The following is a 19,856-nucleotide window of genomic DNA, read 5'->3' as shown; positions in this document are numbered from 1 at the left end:
AATTAGCGCACCACAAAACATCGCGCCCACAGGCAGGCGTGCACGATCCCGGTGCGAGGGTTCATCCATGCGACTGTGTCTTTTGAGCAGGAACACAGTGTGAGGTGCACCACATCGTGCCACTGATGTGGAATAAATAAAACATAAAAACCATTTGGTACCTGTGGAACCACATTTCGCCACTTATGTGGAATAAATAAAACATAAAAACCAGCTGGCACCTGTGGAACTACATCGTGCCACTGATATGGAATAAATAATAAAAAATTAAAAAAACATACCACCCACGGGATTTGTACCTGCACTTTACTGATTGCCAGCCCAAAATTTTACCACAGAGCTACTGTCACTGGCCTGTAAATAGTGCGGGGCAAATGCCTGAAATCAACAAAGACATCAATCAATCAATCAACTTTTTTCTTATATAGCGCCAAATCACAACAAACAGTTGCCCCAAGGCGCTCCATATTGTAAGGCAAGGCCATACAATAATTATGAAAAACCCCAACGGTCAAAACGACCCCCTACGAGCAAGCACTTGGCCACAGTGGGAAGGAAAAACTCCCTTTTAACAGGAAGAAACCTCCAGCAGAACCAGGCTCAGGGAGGGGCAGTCTTCTGCTGAGACTGGTTGGGGCTGAGGGAAAGAACCAGGAAAAAGACATGCCGAGAAGGGGGGCAGAGATCGATCACTAATGATTAAATGCAGAGTGATGCATACGAAGCAAAAAGAGAAAGAAACAGTGCATCATGGGAACCCCCCCACAGTCTACGTCTAAAGCAACATAACCAAGGGATGGTCCAGGGTCACCCGATCCAGCCCTAACTATAAGCCTTAGCGAAAAGGAAAGTTTTAAGCCTAATCTTAAAAGTAGAGAGGGTATCTGTCTCCCTGATCTGAATTGGGAGCTGGTTCCACAGGAGAGGAGCCTGAAAGCTGAAGGCTCTGCCTCCCATTCTACTCTTACAAACCCTAGGAACTACAAGTAAGCCCGCAGTCTGAGAGCGAAGCGCTCTAATGGGGTAATATGATACTACGAGGTCCCTAAGATAAGATGGGACCTGATTATTCAAAACCTTATAAGTAAGAAGAAGAATTTTAAATTCTATTCTAGAATTAACAGGAAGCCAATGAAGAGAGGCCAACACGGGTGAGATATGCTCTCTCCTGCTAGTCCCCGTCAGTACTCTAGCTGCAGCATTCTGAACCAACTGAAGGCTTTTTAGGGAACTTTTAGGACAACCTGATAATAATGAATTACAATAGTCCAGCCTAGAGGAAATAAATGCATGAATTAGTTTTTCAGCATCACTCTGAGACAAGACCTTTCTGATTTTAGAGATATTGCGTAAATGCAAAAAGGCAGTCCTACATATTTGTTTAATATGCGCTTTGAATGACATATCCTGATCAAAAATGACTCCAAGATTTCTCACAGTATTACTAGAGATCAGGGAAATGCCATCCAGAGTAACGATCTGGTTAGACACCATGCTTCTAAGATTTGTGGGGCCAAGTACAATAACTTCAGTTTTATCTGAGTTTAAAAGCAGGAAATTAGAGGTCATCCATGTCTTTATGTCTGTAAGACAATCCTGCAGTTTAGCTAATTGGTGTGTATCCTCTGGCTTCATGGGTAGATAAAGCTGGGTATCATCTGCGTAACAATGAAATTTAAGCAATACCGTCTAATAATACTGCCTAAGGGAAGCATGTATAAAGTGAATAAAATTGGTCCTAGCACAGAACCTTGTGGAACTCCATAATTAACTTTAGTCTGTGAAGAAGATTCCCCATTTACATGAACAAACTGTAATCTATTAGACAAATATGATTCAAACCACCGCAGCGCAGTGCCTTTAATACCTATGACATGCTCTAATCTCTGTAATAAAATTTTATGGTCAACAGTATCAAAAGCAGCACTGAGGTCCAACAGAACAAGCACAGAGATAAGTCCACTGTCCGAAGCCATAAGAAGATCATTTGTAACCTTCACTAATGCTGTTTCTGTACTATGATGAATTCTAAAACCTGACTGAAACTCTTCAAATAGACCATTCCTCTGCAGGTGATCAGTTAGCTGTTTTACAACTACCCTCTCAAGAATCTTTGAGAGAAAAGGAAGGTTGGAGATTGGCCTATAATTAGCTAAGATAGCTGGGTCAAGTGATGGCTTTTTAAGTAATGGTTTAATTACTGCCACCTTAAAGGCCTATGGTACATAACCAACTAACAAAGATAGATTGATCATATTTAAGATTGAAGCATTAAATAATGGTAGGACTTCCTTGAGCAGCCTGGCAGGAATGGGGTCTAATAAACATGTTGATGGTTTGGATGAAGTAACTAATGAAAATAACTCAGACAGAACAATCGGAGAGAAAGAGTCTAACCAAATACCGGCATCACTGAAAGCAGCCAAAGATAACGATACATCTTTGGGATGGTTATGAGTAATTTTTTCTCTAATAGTCAAAATTTTGTTAGCAAAGAAAGTCATGAAGTCATTACTAGTTAAAGGTAATGGAATACTCAGCTCAATAGAGCTCTGACTCTTTGTCAGCCTGGCTACAGTGCTGAAAAGAAACCTGGGTTGTTCTTATTTTCTTCAATTAGTGATGAGTAGAAAGATGTCCTAGCTTTACGGAGGGCTTTTTTATAGAGCAACAAACTCTTTTTCCAGGCTAAGTGAAGATCTTCTAAATTAGTGAGACGCCATTTCCTCTCCAACTTACGGGTTATCTGCTTTAAGCTACGAGTTTGTGAGTTATACCACAGAGTCAGACACTTCTGATTTAAAGCTCTCTTTTTCAGAGGAGCTACAGCATCCAAAGTTGTCTTCAATGAGGATGTAAAACTATTGACGAGATACTCTAACTCCCTTACAGAGTTTAGGTAGCTACTCTGCTCTGTGTTGGTATATGACATTAGAGAACATAAAGAAGGAATCATATCCTTAAACCTAGTTACAGCGCTTTCTGAAAGACTTCTAGTGTAATGAAACTTATTCCCCACTGCAGGGTAGTCCATCAGGGTAAATGTAAATGTTATTAAAAAATGATCAGACAGAAGGGAGTTTTCAGGGAATACTGTTAAGTCTTCTATTTCCATACCATAAGTCAGAACAAGATCTAAAATATGATTAAAGTGGTGGGTGGACTCATTTACTTTTTGAGCAAAGCCGATAGAGTCTAATAATAGATTAAATGCAGTGTTGAGGCTGTCATTCTCAGCATCTGTGTGGATGTTAAAATCGCCCACTATAATTATCTTATCTGAGCTAAGCACTAAATCAGACAAAAGGTCTGAAAATTCACAGAGAAACTCACAGTAACGACCAGGTGGACGATAGATAATAACAAATAAAACTGGTTTTTGGGACTTCCAATTTGGATGGACAAGACTAAGAGACAAGCTTTCAAATGAATTAAAGCTCTGTCTAGGTTTTTGATTAATTAATAAGCTGGAATGGAAGATTGCTGCTAATCCTCCGCCCCGGCCCATGCTACGAGCATTCTGACAGTTAGTGTGACTCGGGGGTGTTGACTCATTTAAACTAACATATTCATCCTGCTGTAACCAGGTTTCTGTTAGGCAGAATAAATCAATACGTTGATCAATTATTATATCATTTACCAACAGGGACTTAGAAGAGAGAGACCTAATGTTTAATAGACCACATTTAACTGTTTTAGTCTGTGGTGCAATTGAAGGTGCTATATTATTTTTTCTTTTTGAATTTTTATGCTTAAATAGATTTTTGCTGGTTATTGGTGGTCTGGGAGCAGGCACCGTCTCTACGGGGATGGGGTAATGAGGGGATGGCAGGGGGAGAGAAGCTGCAGAGAGGTGTATAAGACCACAGCTCTGCCTCCTGGTCCCAACGCTAGACAGTCACAGTTTGGAGGATCCAAAAAAAATTGGCCAGATTTCTAGAAATGAGAGCTGCTCCCTCTAAAGTGGGATGGATGCCGTCTCTCCTAACAAGACCAGGTTTTCCCCAGAAGCTTTGCCAATTATCAATGAAGCCCACCTCATTTTTTGGACACCACTCAGACAGCCAGCAATTCAAGGAGAACATGCGGCTAAACATGTCACTCCCGGTCTGATTGGGGAGGGGCCCAGAGAAAACAACAGAGTCCGACATTGTTTTTGCAACGTTACACACCGATTTAATGTTAATTTTAGTGACCTCCGATTGGCGTAACCGAGTGTCATTACTGCCGACGTGAATTACAATCTTACCAAATTTACGCTTAGCCTTAGCCAGCAATTTCAAATGTCCTTCGATGTCGCCTGCTCTGGCCCCCGGAAGACAATTGACAATGGTTGCTGGTGTCGCTAACTTCACATTTCTCAAAACAGAGTCGCCAATAACCAGAGTTTGATCCTCAGCGAGTGTATCGTCGAGTGGGGAAAAACGGTTAGAGATGTGAACGGGTTGACGGTGTACACGGGGTTTCTGTTTAGGGCTACGCTTCCTCCTCACAGTCACCCAGTCAGCCTGCTTTCCCGACTGCACGGGATCTGCCAGGGGGGAACTAACGGCGGCTAAGCTACCTTGGACATGGACCTATTTTTTTTTTTAAATAGTACCATACACCATAAAAAACACAGCATTTTATATTGAATCCCTCTTATCAAGTGGGCAATACAAATATGATCTGTCTGTTCCTCTGTAGATAACCCATGGTCACAGACATACAGTCATGAAATGACATGAATGAGAAGCAGTTCGCTCTTCTCATGTCCACATCTGCTAGCGCATGTTCAGCCGGCCCTGCCTGACACACGTCTTGTGGACAGTGCACCAGAACTGACACCGCATCACAGAGCTCACATGGCTGACATGAAAGTCAGATCACCTGCTGCGTGTCCTGATCTAAGGGTCCATTTCAACCTGGGGGCACCCTGTCAATGGGCTGCAGCAAGGGAGAGTGCGCACGCTCGCTGCAGCCTACAGCATATATTGCCACAGTGATATATGTTTTATTTATGTCCACGTGATGACAGCAAACAGACACACATGCGTCACAGTGGGCAGTTGTTAATACATGTCTGTCCAAACACAGTACGTGTTTGTCCAGCTAGAATGTCCAGAATGTGACAGATCTCCACAACCACTTCAGTGGATGGCCACACCTCCTGTCAGTTTAGCGCATACACCAAAGCCACACTCGTGGGGAACTTAGACAAATTTCACTTCCAGCGCGACAGTGATTGTCTGCAGATTGTCGTGCCAAGAGTGCAAATGCCACACATTTTCTAAGTGCAAAACGGGTGGTGTTAGATGTTCGTGCATGTCACCTGGAATTTGTCCGGCACCTGCCACGAGAGGGATTGATGGGTTTGCACTGTGCACACTCTGTCTCTCAGCTACTGGTGTGCGCAAACAGTTGTAACAACAGGTGTACGAGGCGTTCGAGGTAGGGACGATTTTGCACATTTTGCACATCATTCCTGCTTCATACGCACATTGTGTGCACTTCGACCAAACTTCACACTATGTGTGAAGGGGCCCTAAAATTTGACATCCAGCAGATATAGATGATTATAAATACACATTCCAAGCATCCAACGACAAATATGAATTGTTATTCGGGCCAAGACAGACTACATCAGGATGTAAAATTCTTTTTCTTCCTTTCTGTGACTTAAAACAACTTTAATTCATGACCAAGTTGCAGTTTCAGAGACAACTCTACAAAACTGAAAGCAGCAAGTATAGAGTGAGAATGGTGGCTTCATAGGACAGTGACCCATGTAGGTCATTAGAGATCAGCTCCAGGTTGCCTCACATATGAAAATAAACTTTTGTTCATTTAGAAATTGTGTACCAAATTTTATGATGTTTTCACAAAAATGCACAATTATTTTGCCTGTCTGCTACACTTTGTACGTAACTGCAGTGTTTCCAATGCCATCAAACTGTATATGTATACAGCAGGTAAAATCTATGCTGAACACATGAAGAAAGTAAGGTGCAAAAAGACATGGAAAGCCAAGACACCAGCTGAAATCTATCCGTAATTAGAAAGCAGTCCTACCCCTTGTCAGTGCCAATTAATATCAGCTGGTTCAGTCCTAACCAATGGCCTATAAAAAGGTGTCTCATTACCAAGGTGTCACACAAGAAACATCTCATAATGGGTAAAAGCAAAGAGCGTTCTCAAGATCTTCACAATGTCATTGTTGGAAAACATACTGATGGCATTGGCATTGGTTTCAGAAGGATTTCTAAACTTCTGAATGTTTAAGTAAGCACTGTTGGAGCCATCATCTGAAAGTGGAAAGAACATCATTTCACAATAAACCAGCCATGACCAGGTACCCCTGGCAATATTTCTGACAGAGTGAAAATAATTTTTGTTTCAATTTTTCTATTCAATTTCAATTTATTTTCATTTATATAGCACCAAATCACAACAGAGTTGCCTCAAGGCACTTCACACAAGTAAGGTCTAACCTTACAAACCCCCAGAGCAACAGTGGTAAGAATTATCAGAAGAGTCCAAGAGCCAAGGACCACTTGTGGAGAACAACTAAACAATTGGCAATTGTTTGCAAATAAAAAATAAGCAATGCACTCAACCACCATGGCCTCTATGCATGGTCACCACATAAGACTTCTTTGCTTCAGAAAAAGCATGTTGAAGCTTGTTTAAAGTTTGCAGCACAACATTTAGACAAGCCTGTGAAATACATGGAGAATAGTCTGATCAGATGAGACCAAAATGTAACTCTTTGGATGCTATAATACAAATGATGTTTGGAGGTCAAATGGCGTTGTACATCACTCCAAGTCGCCATACCAACAGTGAAGTTTGGAGGTGGAAACATCATGGTGTGGGGTTGTTTTTCAGCATAGGGCACTCACAAACTTCATATAACTGAAGGAAGGATACTTTCAGGATGGCAGCACCCTGTATGCCAGCGACTGCTCCAGCTCTCATTAGTGATGTATGTTTTATTTTAAATGTGTTGTCTGTACCATCACAGTCTTTTACGAGAATAGTCTACAACAGACCACTCAGATAACTTGAACTATGAAACTCCAACTTTTCAAAAAATCTTTCTGGACTTATACTGGCTTTGGAACTTGAAACACTCTGCGAGCTAGGCATTCTGTACCGGCAAGACTCATGGGCCTGCAAGACAGTAGACTCCCCTTCCACCACAGGTCGACACTGGAGGCAATGCAAGCGGTGTAGGAGAGCTAGCATACGTCGGTATACATACACCCATGCCTTTGTCACTGCCTGCACTTTTTCTGCCTGAGGAAAATGTTGTTGCCGCCATCCTGCTGGTCTGCTTCATCCTCTACCTACTCTCAGTCACGACTGGTCTCACATTGCCTTGGATTCGGTCACCAGGTTACCTCCCTCCAGTGATAATACCGTGCTGACCTTATGATTAATCATATTTTCCATCTCCATGGCATCCCAGTAGACACTGTATCAGATCGAGGTCTTCAGTTCATCTCTCAACTCTGGAGAACATTTTGTCAAGTCCTGGGGGCATCGGTTAGCCTCTCCTCTGGTTTTCACCCTCAAACAAACAGTCAGGCTTAGAGAGCTAATCAGGATCTGGAATCAGCGCTACGCTGTGCACCTACTTAACCCGTGTTGAGTATGCACACAATTCCTTGACCAGCACTGCCACTGGCATGTCACCTTTTGAAATCTCTCTTGGTTATCACACTCCTCTGTTCCCTTCCCAAGAGAGTGAGTTGGCTGTCCCATCTGTGCAGCATCATTTTCACCAGTGCCGCAAGATCTGGAAAGCTGCCCGTATAGCACTCCTCTGAACCTCCAGTACCACTAAGCGCCTGGCAGACCGGCACAGAACATTGGCTCCACTGTATGAACCAAGTCAGACTGTTTGTTGTCTTCTAAAAACATTCCTGTAAAGACAGACTTCAAGAAGTTCTCACCTCATTACCTGGATCCTTTCTCGTTTGACAAGATAATCAGTCCTACTGTTGTCAATTTGAGGCTCCCCAGTTCATGTCAATCCACTCTACCACAGTTGACAGTCTTCTGTGCCTTCTGGCCACGCTCCTTGATCCGCCCTACTTGTCGATGGCCATCCGACGTTTTCCGCCCACCACCTTCTGGATGTCTGTCTGTGTGGCAGGGGGCTCAAATATCTGGTTGGCTGGGAGGGTTATGGGCCAGAGGAGTGGTGGTGGGTTCCTCGTTACTTCATTGTGGACTCCTGGCTGGTGAGGGAGTTTCATTGCTCCCAACCCCATCTGCCTGGTTAGTTGCCAGGGGCTACCATTTGTGGGGGGTGGGCGGGCATTACTGTTAGGTAAAGTCCCTTAATTCAGAAAGTAATGACTGACGAGTGGAAAAAACGGTCACGTGACTTGTGGTGCTATCTTAGGGCCAAAATAGCATTTGCTGTTAAGCTATCTGCATGTAAATTCAGCTATTTTATTCATTTATTCACTGTATATGCTGGCTTGCTGTGCATTTGGATGTACAAATAGACGCAACAACGGCTTCAAAATGTACATATTCCCTTCAGATCTGAACAGAAGAAAAATTTGGGAAAATAAAGTCAGCCGTGTGGGATGGAAGCTGACATCATTGTCAAAGTTTTGTGAGGTAAATTTATTGTTCAGTCCCATGTACAGTAAAACTCATGTAATGGGATGAATCAAATCAAATCAAATCAATTTTATTTATATAGCGCCAAATCACAACAAACAGTTGCCCCAAGGCGCTTTATATTGTAAGGCAAAAGCCATACAATAATTACAGAAAAACCCCAATGGTCAAAACGACCCCCTGTGAGCAAGCACTTGGTGACAGTGGGAAGGAAAAACTCCCTTTTAACAGGAAGAAACCTCCAGCAGAACCAAGCTCAGGGAGGGGCAGTCTTCTGCTGGGACTGGTTGGGGCTGAGGGGAGAGAATCAGGAAAAAGACATGCTGTGGAAGAGAGCAGAGATCAATTACTAATGATTAAAAGCAGAGTGGTGCATACAGAGCAAAAAGAGGTGAATAAAAAGAAACACTGGGTGCATCATGGGAACCCCCCAGCAGTCTAAGTCTATAGCAGCATAACTAAGGGATGGTTCAAGGTCACCTGATCCAGCCCTAACTACAAGCTTTAGCAAAAAGGAAAGTTTTAAGCCTAATCTTAAAAGTAGAGAGGGTGTCTGTCTCCCTGATCCGAATTGGGAGCTGGTTCCACAGAAGATCATTTGTAACCTTCACTAATGTTGTTTCTGTACTATGATGAATTCTAAAACTTGACTGAAACTCTTCAAATAGACCATTCTTCTGCAGATGATCAGTTAGCTGTTTTACAACTACCCTTTCAAGAATTTTTGAGAGAAAAGGAAGGTTGGAGATTGGCCTATAATTAGCTACGATAGCTGGGTCAAGTGATGGCTTTTTAAGTAATGGTTTAATTACTGCCACCTTAAAAGCCTGTGGTACATAGCCAACTAACAAAGATAGATTGATCATATTTAAGATCGAAGCATTAATTAATGGTAGGGCTTCCTTGAGCAGCCTGGTAGGAATGGGGTCTAATAGACATGTTGATGGTTTGGGGGAAGTAACTAATGAAAATAACTCAGACATAACATAACATAACATTCACTAGTTAAAGTTAAAGGAATACTCGGCTCAATGGAGCTCTGACTCTTTGTCAGCCTGGCTACAGTGTTGAAAAGAAACCTGGGGTTGTTCTTATTTTCTTCAATTAGTGATGAGTAGTAAGATGTCCTAGGAGGTTTCTGTGTAGGCTCTCAGTTGTCCAGGTGGTTTCCATAGTACAGAAGCTTGAATCTTCGACTGGACTGGGTTGCTTGACGTAAGGACGTTTCGCTTCAAATCACAGAAGCTTCCTCAGCTACAATTCTTGCTCTGGTAGTCTGACTTCTGTCTTGACTCTTGTAGAGAAGAATAAACCAGAAGCCAACAAAAGCTGGAGTTTTTTGAAAAAACTCTCCTCTCCAACTTATCTGCTTTAAGCTTTAAGCTGCTTTAAGCTGCAAGTTTGTGAGTTATACCACGGAGTCAGGCACTTCTGATTTAAGGCTCTCTTTTTCAGAGGAGCTACAGCATCCAAAGATGTGCTCAATGAGGATGTAAAACTATTGATGAGATAATCTATCTCACTCACAGAGGTTAGGTAGCTACTCTGCACTGTGTTGGTATATGGCATTGGAGAACATAACAAAGAAGGAACCATATCCTTAAACCTATTTACAGCACTTTCTGAAAGACTTCTACTGTAATGAAACTTATTCCCCACTGCTGGGTAGTCCATTAAAGTAAATGTAAATGTTATTAAGAAATGATCAGACAGAAGGGGGTTTTCAGGGAATACTGTTAAGTCTTCAATTCCCATACCATAAGTCAGAACAAGATCTAAAGTATGGTTAAAGTGGTGGGTGGACTCATTTACATTTTGAGCAAAGCCATTTGAGTCTAATAATAGATTAAATGCAGTGTTGAGGCTGTCATTCTCAGAATCTGTGTTGATGTTAAAATCGCCCACTATAATTATCTTATCTGAGCTAAGCACTAAGTCAGACAAAAGGTCTGAAAATTCACAGAGAAACTTACAGTAACGACCAGATGGACGATAGATAACAACAACTAAAACTGTTTTTTGGGACTTCCAATTTGGATGGACAAGACTAAGAGTCAAGCTTTCAAATGAATTAAAGCTCTGTCTGGGTTTTTGATTAATCAATAAGCTGGAGTGAAAGATTGCTGCTAATCCTCCCCCTTGGCCCGTGCTACGAGCATTCTGACAGTTAGTGTGACTTGGGGGTGTTGACTCATTTAAACTAACATATTCATCCTGCTGTAACCAGGTTTCTGTAAGGCAGAATAAATCAATATGTTGATCAATTATTATATCATAATTTTAACAGGGACTTAGAAGAGAGAGACCTAATGTTTAATAAACCACATTTAACTGTTTTAGTCTGTGGTGCAGTTGAAGGTGCTATATTATTTTTTCTTTTTGAATTTTTATGCTTAAATAGACTTTTACTGGTTGTTGGTGGTCTGGGAGCAGGCACCGTCTCTACGAGGATGGGGTATTGGGGGGATGGCAGGGGGAGAGAAGCTGCAGAGAGGTGTGTAAGACTACAACTCTGCTTCCTGGTCCCAACCCTGGATAGTCACGGTTTGGAGGGTTTAATAAAATTGGCCAGATTTCTAGAAATGAGAGCTGCTCCATCCAAAGTGGGATGGATGCTGTCTCTCCTAACAAGACCAGGTTTTCCCCAGAAGCTTTGCCAATTATCTATGAAGCCCACCTCATTTTTTGGACACCACTCAGACAGCCAGCAATTCAAGGAGAACATGCGGCTAAACATGTCACTCCCGGTCTGATTGGGGAGGGGCCCAGAGAAAACTACAGAGTCCGACATTGTTTTTACAAAGTTACACACCGATTCAATGTTAATTTTAGTGACCTCCGATTGGCGTAACCGGGTGTCATTACTGCCGATGTGAATTACAATCTTACCAAATTTACGCTTAGCCTTAGCCAGCAGTTTCAAATTTCCTTCAATGTCGCCTGCTCTGGCCCCCGGAAGACAATTGACTATGGTTGCTGGTGTCGCTAACTTCATATTCCTCAAAACAGAGTCGCCAATAACCAGAGTTTGATCCTCGGCGGGTGTGTCACCGAGTGGGGAAAAATGGTTAGAGATGTGAACGGGTTGGTGGTGTACAGGGGGCTTCTGTTTAGGACTACGCTTCCTCCTCACAGTCACCCAGCCGGCCTGCTTTCCCGGCTGCTCGGGATCTGCTGGGGGACAACTAACGGTGGCTAAGATACCTTTGTCCATACCAACTACAGGGGCCTGGCTAGCTGTAGGATTTTCCAAGGTGTGGAGCCGAATCTCCAATTCGCCCAGCCTGGCCTCCAAAGCTACGAATAAGCTACACTTATTACAAATACCATTATTGCTAAAGGAGGCCGAGGAACAACTAAACATTTCACACCCAGAGCAGAAAAGTGCGGGAGAGACAGGAGAAGCTGCCATGCTAAACCGGCTAAGAGCTAGTAGCTGCGCTAAGCTAGCGGATTCCTAAAAACACAGACAGTGAATAATGTGTGAATAATTTAGAGGTGATTCAGCAGAGGGAGTGCTTTAGTTAAGGCACCTGAAGATTACACTGTGAAACAAATCGTTATCTAGTTATCTAGATCAATCTAATCTGCAATCTGCAAAACACCACTGTGCTCCGGAATAGGAAGTGATACAATACCGCAGTAAGAGCCAACCACCAGTAGAGGCAAGCAAAAGCCAGGACCCGGGAGCCATGAAGGTCCCGGGTCCTGATTGAAAAGACGTTCCCGCTAGCTTGGCTAACAGAGAATTCCACTTTGGCTGACCTGGTAGAGGAATGGTGTTTAGTGCGAGCCGTCTGGGGTTCGATCCCACCGCCGTCCCGGCCACAAAGGTCTTACGGTCACACTCACCTAAACCATCATCATATGAACTGAATATTCACAGTCAGTGCCAAAGTTTTTGTATTGTTTTCTATGTAATAAACACTGTATATAACAGATTTTGTATAATGGATTTTTTTTGCTCACACTGAATAAAATGTCCCATCCAATCGCGCTGTATTTCCATTAAAAACCCCTTGCACGTGGGCCCGGAGTTATTATCCCTGATTAAAAAACCGGCCGATTATTTTTTTACACCGTGCTCAGACTCAGAACCACAGCCTGAAGTGCACCGCAGACTGTGATTTGACACTTTTCTGCTTTCACTCTTTCATATTTTAATAGTATTTGCAGTGTGCACGCTGATTACAAATTAATCAGAAAAGTCCACACATTTACAACATGGAGTTGGTAAAAATTGTAACTTGTACAGCTTACCTTTGAATTGGAAGTGATGATTGTAGAAGGAAAAGCTTGTTGGGGTCAAATTAGTCCAGAATAAAGCATAATCCAGCGCCGGAGAACTTTAAAACCGTCATGCACATCATTGTATGACACGGAGTTACAGAGCTGCAGCTGCATAAATCAGGCTTTAAATTAATTAAACAAATCATCATGAATTGTCAGTTTGATAGCTTAACTATTTTTACCTCCGCCAAGGAGGTTATGTTTTTGGTCGCGTTTGTTTGTTTGTTTGTTTGTCTGTCTGTCTGTTTGTCAGCAGGATAACTCAAAACGTTTTGAACAGATTTTGATGAAATTTTGTGGAGTGGTTGGAAATGACAAGAGGAACAAGTGACTAAATTTTAGTGGTGATCTGGATCATGATCCGGATCCCGATGCTAACGCGTTAGCATGTCTATGGCATTTTCGATGTTAAAAGTTAGCATTAAGCAGTTGCAGCTGTCATCACGTTCGGGTGCATTTGTTTTCAAATTGTAATATTTCTTAAATTTATTTTTGTTTATATAAATTTTGTGGAGTGGTTGGAAATGACAAGAGGAACAAGTGATTAAATTTTAGTGGTGATCCGGATCACGATCTGGATCCCGATGCTAACGTGTTAGCATGTCTATGGCATTTTCAATGTTAAAAGTTAGCATTAAGCAGTTGCAGCTGTCATCACGTTCAGGTGCATTTGTTTTCAAATTGTAATATTTCTTAAATTTATTTTTGATTATATATTAATACTCTAATGATTATTATATACAATTTTAGAGAAAGAGACAAAAAGAAATAGATCACTGTGCCAAGGAGGGAATCTCTTTAGGGTCAGTGACCCTATGGCCTTGTTTACAGAAGTGTTTCATAAATGTTAAATTCATATATTTGCAGTTTAGTTGAATAATAAATTGAATTTTGTCTCTTATTTGTTTTTGTCTATAAGCACATGCAATATCAATATCAGTGCTCAGATGACAGTAGCTTCTGGGAAAGGTGCAAGTTGCAATAAACTGTGATGCCAAGCGCTAAGGATACATGCTATCCAGTCACAGCAGATGAAACTTTTTTTACTACTGAGCAAACATCATTGTTAGACTTTTTTAGGTTCAATGATTCCACGTTATGGCGTCAGTGACCCCATGGCCTTGGCGGAGGTTTGCACTCTCTGAGTGCTTCTAGTTATATTTATTTTCATAGTACCTGTACCTGGATGTGTTGCTGTAAGTGGTTAACTGATTTAAAAAAAAAAAAAAAACATTGAAAACATAAAAGGGTCATTTAGTAGTTCAGCACAGTTGGCCCCAAAATGGCGCCGTGTTCTAAGTTGATGTTACTTTCTCAATAAAGGGACTCTACTGTTAGGGTTTAGGCTTTGCCTTCCCCTTTCTTTGTGTCTTGTTATTTTTCCTCCCTGGTGTCTGTCAGGTGTGGACTGTGGTTTCCCTCCTCCAGCCTGCCCATCTGATCTGTTGCAGCTGCTGAGTCTGCTCACCTGCAGCCTATCTCCAGTCAAGCCACTGCAGTATTTAACTGTGGCTTAGGTATCCAGATACTGCCAGATCGTTCAGTCTCCATTGTGGTACAGACATATTGGCCTTATCTCTGAGATGATTTTTGATGGTTTGTGTTTTTGGTGTTATTTCCACTGTTTATATCTATTTACCTGTTTTCTCTCTGTCTCAGATCCTTCACATCTGATCCACTGGAATCCTGTTTGCTGTCTGCCTTGCTTCAGTTTTCAGTCGCCTGTTTGATTCACCCATATTTGTCTCCTCTGTCTGCCCTGCTCGCCTGTGTTTGTGCTGTGCTGTTGGACCATTCCAGCCAAGCCTGCCTATATCTTACCTAAATAAAATGTAAAAAACATTCTCTGTCTTGATCTTGTGTCTGCATTCTGGGCCCTATGTCTCAGTTTGTGGGTCAACCATGACAGAAGGAGGGCAGGTTTTGTGTTTGTGAGTGACAAAGAGAGAGAGAGATTCCAAGTTAGAAGGAGAGACAGCTCTCTTAAGCGTGTGAGTATTTTTCCTCATGCAGTAGTTTGCCTACAGTGGCCAAAATATATCAAAGGTGAACACCTGGTAACCGGGTCTACAGTGGGACTTGGTTGGTCTCAGCCCCAAAAAAAACAGCATGGTGTCATTTCCATGTGGGCTTACCACCCGCAAGGGGAATGTAAAGAGTCTGGTGCTCTGTGTTACGAGTAGTGGACAGGGACAAATGCCCACATGGACTGACAGACAAAAAAGGGTGAAAACAAAATGTTAATGGTAGGGGGGAAAAGAGAAAAGCGACGGGGAGCACATAAAGATGAAAGTAAGAGAGACACCTGCTCACTGGCCATGTGCCTGCTTCTTTGCCAGGGGTAGATGAATAGCAGAGAAACCACCACAGTGTTCTCAGGAAAACAAACCTGAAAAAACTTGGTAAAACACACACACAAAAAAAACAGAGGATAATGGCAGAGGTGAGTAAACCTGTAAAAACCCCAACATGCCATGTTTTGCAACTCAAACTATGTTTTGCTAGTACTTCTTGTCTTACTGTCTGGCTGTAGAGAGAAACCGAATGATCCGCACAGCCACAGCGCTCCGATACAAAAAAAATGTATTTAACAAAGGATAAATGTAGCGTTTTGGGCAACAGCCCTTCATCAGGGTTTGGTCTGACGAATGGCTATTGCCCAAAACGCTACATTTATCCTTTGTTAAATAAAATTTTTTTGTATCGGAGCGCTGTGGCTGTGCGGATCATTCGGTTTCTCTCTTTGGTATATATTTTTTTGGGCCTGCACGCCTTTTTATGTGTTTTGGATGTGCGTGTCTTTATTGCATTACTGTCTGGCTGTGACACATGGACATTAACCACCATGATAAACCAATGAATGATGTTGCCATTTCATTGTCTCTGAGGTGTGCAGCTGAATTTAATTTGAGTCCACTGAGTATGGATGGATGGATGGATGAGATTTATTGTCATTGTCATTACAAGTGCAACAACAACGAGATTATGTCCACACTCAGATTGCCACAGACAAGATACAACAATTAATCCACAATTATTACTTGTTTACCGTAATAATGGCACACATCGGAATTAAGACAACACATAAACATTTGACATTGTTTATGTGCACTAAACTTGAAACAGTCCATTTTCCAAATTGAGGCGATGTGAGTGTGTGGTAACAACAGCAACACGTAGTTGCGCCGCTGCCAGCTTTGGGGGAACGGGGACCTACCGCTGTTAAAACTGCACAGCCCCCGGAGGGGGAAAGGAGTGGCGTGAGCGGGGGCCAGGATGGGGTCTGTATGATAAACACAGAGAACTTGATGTTACCAGACAAAAATGTAATCTTATGACATTACCTTTTAATATGAGTACTCCTTATTGGAATGATCAGAAAGATCATTTAGGTGATAAAGGTCAATGTATTTTAGGGCCCCTTTGTTGGGAAAGTGTAGTGACACGGACCCACAACAGGGGGGCGTAAATGAACGGACAATGAAAATGCTAAAATATAACAATTTAATGTTGTGAAATGTGCACAACGGAATACAGATGCTGCTTTTAAGTAACAATTAAATAACAGGTGACGTGTGGGCAGGCTCGAGGATAGGAGATGCCTGTCCAGAGAAGAGCCGGGCCCCACACGATTTCCACTGCCAACAGAGACCTGCAACACACCGGAGCCGCCAAGTCCTGAGTCCCCAGGTGGCCACTGCCTCCAGCTGTCAGATCTGGTACTGCTGGCAGGAAGACAAAAAGGTTATGTGGGTGTGTGAACACCCAGCAACAGTCAACAAACTCACAGTTCCTTTCTGAGGGAAAAGTCCTCCACTCCCAGGTAGCAGGAAAACACAGTTCGTGCAGTGCCTACTGTAATACTTAAGAAATTTAGGAGTGGAATCGCCAACTCCTCCAAATTCCTACAAACCAGCTCCAAGCTGAAAGTGACACAAGGTTACGACTGCAAAACGTTCAGAAGCAATGATGTGCGTATGGCACAGAAAACGGCTGAGAGGTTACCTGTCGGGTAAGCTGATTTCTCGGCAGGGAAGTGGAGTCGCTGTCGGGCTTTTATGGGTGGATGATGATGAGGATGACGAGTGACAGCTGTCACAGTCAGTGTTCCAGGGAGGCGGCTGCGCCCTCTGGTGCCTGAAGCCTGCTTTCAGGCAGGGTGCCCTCTGGTGTTGGGCCAGCAGTACCTCCTCTTCAGCGGCCCACACAACAGGACCCCCCCCCCAACGGGCGCCTGCTGGCGCCCGACCAGGCTTGTTGGGGTGGCGGTTGTAGAAGTCGGCCAGGAGGGCTGGGTCCAGGATGAAGCTCCTCTTCACCCAGGAGCGCTCTTCGGGTCCGTAACCCTCCCAGTCCACCAGATACTGGAACCCCCGGCCCTTTCGACGGACGTCCAGGAGCCTGCGAACCATCCATGCAGGCTCCCCGTCGATGATCCGGGCAGGAGGCGGCGCCGGTCCGGGGGTGCAGAGGGATGAAGTGTGGTGAGGTTTGATCCATGACACGTGGAAAACTGGGTGGATCCGCAGTGAAGCTGGCAGCTTCAGCTTCACTGCGGCTGGACTGAGGACTTTCTGGATAGGGAAGGGTCCGATGAACCAGTCTTTCAACTTCTGGGATTCCACTTGAAGGGGTATGTCCTTTGTTGATAGCCACACCACCTGCCCAGGCTGGTATGCAGGGGCCGGGGAACGCCGGCGGTCTGCATGGGCCTTGGCCCTCATCCGGGCCTTCAGCAGGGCAGAGCGGGCAGTGTGCCACACCCGACGGCACCTCCTCAGGTGGGCCTGGACTGAGGGAACCCCGACTCTCCCTCCACGAGTGGGAACAATGGGGGCTGGTACCCCAAATACACCTCAAACGGGGAGAGGCCGGTAGCCGATGATACTTGGCTATTGTGAGCGTACTCGATCCAGGCCAGATGGTTGCTCCAGGCCATCGGGTGCGCGGAGGTCACGCAGCGGAGAGCCTGCTCCATTTCCTGGTTCACCCGCTCTGCCTGTCCGTCGGTCTGGGGATGATACCCAGACGAGAGGCTCACGGTGGCCCCCAGTTCACTACAGAAACTCCTCCAGACTTGCGAAGAGAACTGGGGACCATGGTGGGAGACAATGTCAGTAGGAATCCCATGCAGACGCACGACATGGTGGACCAGGAGGTCTGCTGTCTCCTGGGCCGTCTGGAGCTTCGGGAGGGCCACGAAGTGGGTCGCCTTGGAGAACCGGTCCACTATCGTGAAGATGGTCGTTATGCCCTGGGACGGCGGGAGGCCTGTGATGAAGTCCAGGCCGATGTGGGACCAGGTGTGATGAGGCACAGGCAGCGGCTGGAGGAGTCCTTGTCCTTTTTTATGATCAGCCTTGCCCCTGGCACAGATGGTACAGGCCTGGACATACTCCCGGACGTCGGCTTCCATAGACGCCCATCAGAAGCGCTGCCGGACCACTGCCACGGTTCTTCGCACCCCTGGGTGGCAGGAGAGCTTAGAACCGTGACAGAAGTCTAGGACTGCAGCCCTGGCTTCTGGTGGGACGTACAGTCTGTTCTGGGGTCCAGTCTCCGGGTCCGGGTTCCGTGCCAGGGCCTTCCGGACGGTCTTCTCCACGTCCCAGGTGAGGGTGGCCATGACAGTGGACTCGAGGATGATGGTGTCTGGTGGATCTGACAGCTCTGTTCTGACTTCCTCCTCGCATCCGGGACAGTGCATCGGATCGTTGGTTCTTGGTCCCGGGGCGGTACGTGATCTGGAAGTCAAAACGACCGAAGAACAGAGACCAGCAGGCTTGCCTGGGGTTCAGACGCTTGGCGGTCCGGATGTATTCCAGGTTCAGATGGTCCATGAAAACCGCAAATGGTACCGCAGCTCCCTCCAACAGGTGTCTCCACTCCTCAAGGGCCTCTTTCACCGCCAGAAGTTCCCGATTGCCGACGTCATAGTTCCTTTCAGCCGGGGTCAACCTGCGGGAAAAATAGGCGCAAGGGTGGAGGACCTTGTCGGACTCCCCACTCTGTGACAGCATGGCTCCTATTCCTGAGTCAGAGGCATCCACTTCAACAATAAACTGGAAGTTGGGATCGGGCTGCACCAGAACTGGTGCAGTCGAGAACCGGTGTTTCAACTCCCTAAACGCGGCTTCACACCGATCCGACCAGGTGAAGGGGACTTTAGTGGAGGTTAGGGCCGTCAGGGGGCTAACTACCTGGCTATAGTCCTTTATGAACCTCCGATAGAAATTTGCAAAGCCAAGGAACTGCTGCAATTTCCTACGGCTTGTTGGTTGGGGCCAATCTCTCACCACCGCAACCTTGGCGGGATCAGGGGCGACGGAGTTGGAGGAGATTATGAACCCCAGGAAGGACAAAGAAGTGTGGTGGAACTCACACTTCTCGCCCTTCACAAACAACTGGCTCTCCAATAACCGCTGCAGGACCTGACGTACATGCATGACATGGGTCTCAGGATCCGGAGAGAGGATGAGAATATCGTCTAGGTATACAAAGATGAACCGATGCAGGAAGTCCCGCAAGACGTCATTAACCAAGGCTTGGAACGTCGCGGGCGCATTTGTGAGGCCGAACGGCATGACCAGGTACTCAGAGTGACCTAATGGGGTATTGAATGCCATCTTCCACTCGTCTCCCTTCCAGATCCGAACCAGGTGATACGCATTTCTAAGATCCAACTTTGTGAAAATTTGGGCTCCATGCAAGGGCGTGAACACTGAATCTAACAGAGGTAACGGGTATCAGTTGCGAACCGTGATTTCGTTCAGCCCTCTGTAGTCAATGCATGGACGGAGTCCGCCGTCTTTCTTGCCCACAAAAAAGAAACCAGCACCCATTGGGGAGGTGGAGTTCCGGGTCAGCCCGGCAGCTAAAGAGTCCCGGATGTAGGTCTCCATTGATTCGCACTCAGGACATGAGAGGTTGTACAGCCTGCTGGACAG

Source organism: Thalassophryne amazonica, chromosome 7, assembly GCF_902500255.1.
Source record: "Thalassophryne amazonica chromosome 7, fThaAma1.1, whole genome shotgun sequence".
NCBI lineage: Eukaryota > Metazoa > Chordata > Actinopteri > Batrachoidiformes > Batrachoididae > Thalassophryne > Thalassophryne amazonica.
The sequence above is the reverse complement of the archived record's forward strand: the minus strand, read 5'-3'. Positions refer to the sequence as shown.